This window comes from Sinocyclocheilus anshuiensis, unplaced genomic scaffold (assembly GCF_001515605.1).
Source record: "Sinocyclocheilus anshuiensis isolate Anshui unplaced genomic scaffold, SAMN03320099.WGS_v1.1 scaffold1079, whole genome shotgun sequence".
NCBI lineage: Eukaryota > Metazoa > Chordata > Actinopteri > Cypriniformes > Cyprinidae > Sinocyclocheilus > Sinocyclocheilus anshuiensis.
Window position 1 is genome coordinate 361,337 of NW_015548207.1, and position 5,115 is coordinate 366,451.

At 31.8% G+C, this 5,115-nt stretch overlaps 1 pseudogene; it reads right to left on the bottom strand.

Annotated features, from left to right (window-relative positions):
- The window catches only part of LOC107653527 (DNA annealing helicase and endonuclease ZRANB3-like), a 67,936-nt pseudogene that overhangs the window by 49,590 nt on the left and 13,231 nt on the right, over positions 1-5,115 (bottom strand).

The following is a 5,115-nucleotide window of genomic DNA, read 5'->3' on the forward strand; positions in this document are numbered from 1 at the left end:
TACACACACACACACACACACACACACATACATACATACATACATATACACACATATATATATATATATATATATATATATATATATATATTAGGTGTAAATATCATTACTTACGATGTTAACTCTAAGAATCCATTTCACTATGGAGAAAATCAATGCGATTTTTCACTTGTTCACTTCCTGAACCCAAGTGATGTGCTCTATTGAACTTAAATTTGTCTTACATTGTATTGGTCTTGCTTTCCACCAAGTTGATGTCTCTGGGGTCGAGTTCGGGAATCCACTTCCCCAGCTCTTCAATCCAAGGGTATTTCAGAGATGAAGGCACCACAATCAGCAGAGGCCATTCCTGTTTGAAGATATACACCACCGAAATGGCCTGGATCGTCTATCCCAAACCCATCTGATGGAGAAGATGGTGGTTAGACTCTCTAAAAAACCGAACTGAATTAGAATCAAGAAAATCGAAACGCTCTTACCTCCTCTGCAATCATGCACCTGCAAAACAGAAATGAAAACTAATGAAGCACATTGCACTTACAGTTTCAGAGTTCAATGACGATGACCCACCCAAACACCAGAATCAGTTGTCTCTAAATAATTACCCTCTGCATCACGTTTTTAATTTCTTCCCTAAACCGATGTCCAGAGAGGCGCGTATTGATCCAGGCAATATTGTGAAAGCTGGGCTTCCTAGCCAGTGCACATTGCTCAATATAATTTCCCGCACACCTGAACTCAACGGCCAATTTCTCGCTGGCAGCCGACGGCATGGAAAAACTCAATCCCGAAGCAGAGGCGTGTGGAGCCCCACTGCGGTGTACAGGGGTTTATTTAAAATGCCCATTCATTTAAGACCCCAATAACCAACTAATATAGGCCGTGAATCAATCAAGCTGCTCCCCTAAATGAAGTTTACCCAGCATCCTGAGCTCAGCATGTTGTCGTTGAAGATATGGGCCACTTGAGTCCTAATCAATGCAGCAAGAAAACGTTACAAAGATCCATATTGTACACTTTTGTAGTTTTTAATTTTTAATTCCTCGCTCCCTCCAGACGTCTACTTAGAATGACAGTCAACCAAAAAAATTACCATTTTACAACCCTTTGAATTAAACAAGCTGTTTTTGTTCCTGTACTTCACGAGTCATTTTCAAATGTTCCGAGTAATTTTTAAATATTTGGAAACTATTTAATACAGTCAATATATTCATTAAATTAAGAAATTAAATATTAAAATATTACACTAACATTTAAAAATATGGAACATTACGGTTTATGTAAAAAAAATTGAGAAAACAATATATAAATATAAAATAAATGTATTATTTTATAATTGTAAATAAATATTTAAAATGTTTAAGGAAAAATAAAAAAAAAACAATATACAAATAAAATAAAAAATACAAATTAAAATACATTTTAATTAATTTATTTTTTATTTTAAAATGTTTAAATAAGGATTTAAGAGTGTAATATTAAATTGATTATATAAGATAGTAGAAAGACTTCAATAAGGATTTCAATAATATGTGTGTGTATTAAATATATATTTCATTTAAAGTTTTATTGTTGACATTTCTGAATAAAGCATTTTTTGCCGTTTATTTTTGATGAATGATCTGAGTAGACTGGGGAGGCAGCTTTGGATTGTGATCATTACAGTACAGTACAATATCACACATACTACATCAAACAACTTCAAAAGAAAAGAACACATAAAAAAAAGTGTTTTATGAACATCTTGTACACACTTTTCCTCTCATTCCTAGCGTTTACTGTATGACAAATCCACCAAGATCTCAAGTTTCCTCGAATGCCACCTGAAGACAGATGCAAACAAATCGTAAAACAGCCTACAACATTTGTTTATATCCTGGTGATGACGTTCCTCATTTTGGATAGTGAAATGTCACCCTGCTCCTCGAGTCGCCCGCATCCATTGTTCAAACGCTGGATCTACTCATTAGAGGGGAGATGTTTCCTCTTTTTCATCTTTCTTTCTTTTTTTTTTTAAGTAATGCCGAGAGACACTGATCTTCTGCGGATTCTTTCAGGGGAATAAATTTAATTGCTCATGTGTTGGCCGATGTTCAAGGATTTACTGGGAACAAATTAAGCAGATACATGCAGGGCCACAAAATGAAAGAGCTTTGCATCTTTTTTGTTTATTTGCTCTTTTGGGTTTATTATTAATGTGGATTCCAGCAACGACGTACGAGGCGGCCGTTATAAATGCACTCCCTTGACAGCGGAGCATTTAGCTAATGCTGATATGATATTTGCATATGGTGTACAAATACAGTGCTTTCCAAACAACAGTACATTCAACAGGAGGACAATGTATTGTAACAATTGTAAAAACAATAAATCCATCTTTATTTGTACAAACTAAAAGTAATATGGTATTAGGTAATAATAATAATAAATGAATACATAGCCTACATACACATATATATATATATATTAGGGGCGGAATGATACATGTATTCGTACCGAACCGTCACGGTACGGACATCTCGGTTCGGTGCATGAGGCCTTACAACGAATACAGGCCTCACCCCCAATCCAGAAGGAGGTGCCCGCAGCAATGCAACACTGTTTGATAACCGGCTGCCAGCAGAAGGATAGCGAATGCCATGAGTTGCGCACTTGAAAACAAAGCCCACTAGACAGTGACCATGTGCTGATTCTAAATGTGTCTCTCACAGACTGACAAGCTTTGTACTTCGGTCGCGTTCCAACGGTGACACAGTGCACCGTGCACTGTGATGTTTGGTTCACTGTATTTTATTTTGATAAAGTACCAACTACGTTGTCAAGTTAGCAATGCTGGAACTGATGTGTTTTGTGTGTATGTGTGTGTGTGTGTGTGTGTGCGTGCATGCGCGCCGGCGCGACCATTTCAACTGTTTCCTTATACCAACAGAATTAACTTTAAACACTTATTGTCTTATTAATAATGCATCACTGTATAAATGTCTGCTTTTATTTGTGTACACTCACAATGAAAACAAAACATTGTGCTTTTGTAAAATAAAGAAAACAAATAGGATGTGGCTTTCTGCCATTTGAGTTTCCTTTCTGTAAACAAATTAAGCCTGTCACAATAATGAACTGAAACTCAGCGTATATAGGCTATGTTACGTGTCGCACTGTTATTTTTCTCTTGTTTATCTGTAAACTAAATAAAATATATTTCAAGAATTTATTCCTTGTAGGTATATATGTACTGCAGATTTTATATATATAACCTAATGTAATAATATTTAGTATTTTCACATCTAGGTGGAATTTTTTTTAATTTGTACTACTGTCTGTTCAAAATAAATGAAAAGAAACTGAGCATAGTAGATTTGTTTGGTTTTTTCCCTGTTGTACCGAAATCGTATCGAACCGTGACATCCGAACCGAGGTATGTACCGAACTACACACAAATACATAGTATATATAATCTTATATGAAAATGTTAATATAATACAATATTAATACTAATATAAAGTTAAAATATTAGACTATTTAAAATGATTAAATATTAAAGAGTTTGAGTAAAAAATAATAGTAATAAAAGTGAAAAATATATAATTTAATTTTAAATGTTTGTATTTTTTTAAGCAAAAAATTAAATGACTATCTAGCTATCTATCTAGAAATATATATATTAAATGTTAAAATATTAGACTGTTTAATTATTCACATTTTATCGCTCTATATATATATAAACATTTATATTTACATAATATATATATATATATATATATATATATAATTATATAAATATTAGCATTTATATTTGAATTATTATAACAATAATAAATATTACATCTCTACAAATATATAATATTTAAAATATAAATAAATATAAGCAACATGCAAATATGGTAACAATTTCCCTTTTTAAATAAATGAATAAATATAAAAGCAAATAATAATAAAAATATATAGAATTGTATTAGTGTTTATTATTATTACTATTATTATTATTTATTTGTTTATTTTGTAGGAAATGACAGTCCATAATCATTTCTTTGTTTCAAAATAATCAGAATACGAAAACTTTCAGTTTATTTCCAGGTTCAAACCCCACTAAAATAGCCCCTATATATCAATGTACCATGGTATTAACCTCACTGTACCATGAAATGGCCCAAATACTTTTTTATCAAGGCAATAAGGTATAAAATAAACTAATATAGCTATATTATATTTTTATCAGCATCAATAAAATAATAAAGTGACCTCTTGAAATGTCTCGGAGCGACAGAGGCACAAATAAAGATAAAGAGGTGAGAGACAGCTATGATGCCCTCTTCATCTTGTTTTCTCCTCCTTCACTGTGAAAGGATGATTAACAGCTTCTGTCCTGCCACTGGCTTTTTTCGTCTTCAAATTGTTGGAGCACTTGCTAGCGCCGTGTAATGAGCTCTCACACGCCTCTCAGGTGTGTGTGTGTGCTGTTTCTCCACTCATTAATCACTGTTCTTTAAATAACGCCGCTTGCAACCGATGCACCGCTGTGTCCTGAAGGAGGCTCCATCTGATTTGCCTGTCAACAACACCATCAACTTAATTCTAGTACGCAAGTTTCCTAATTTACAATAATAAATAATAAATAAATAAAATATCAAATAACAATGTATAAAGGAAATGTAGATAAAGTTATCAAATATATAGAAATTATTTATGTAAATTATATTAACAATACATAAAAAGCCCCATGAAAGGGCTTGACAAGCAGTTACTTTGAGTTGAGTTACAACATCTCTAAATTATCATGTTACCACATCACAATGGTGAAAATATATAAATAAAAAAAACTATAAAATATATAAATAATATAAATAATTTTTATATAAAAGTCCCATTAAAGCCAGCTTTCTTCAGAAAGTTTGAATAAGAAAAACAATTACATTAATATATAAATATATTTGTAATTAATTATTAATACATTTATAATTTATTAATATAATTATATATCATTTATAATGAATACAATATATAACATATAAATGTAAAAATAGCTAAAGGATATTAAAATAAATAAAAAATTTGCACCCTCAGATTCCAGATTTTCAAATAGTTGTATCTCGACCAAATATTGTCCGATCCTAACAA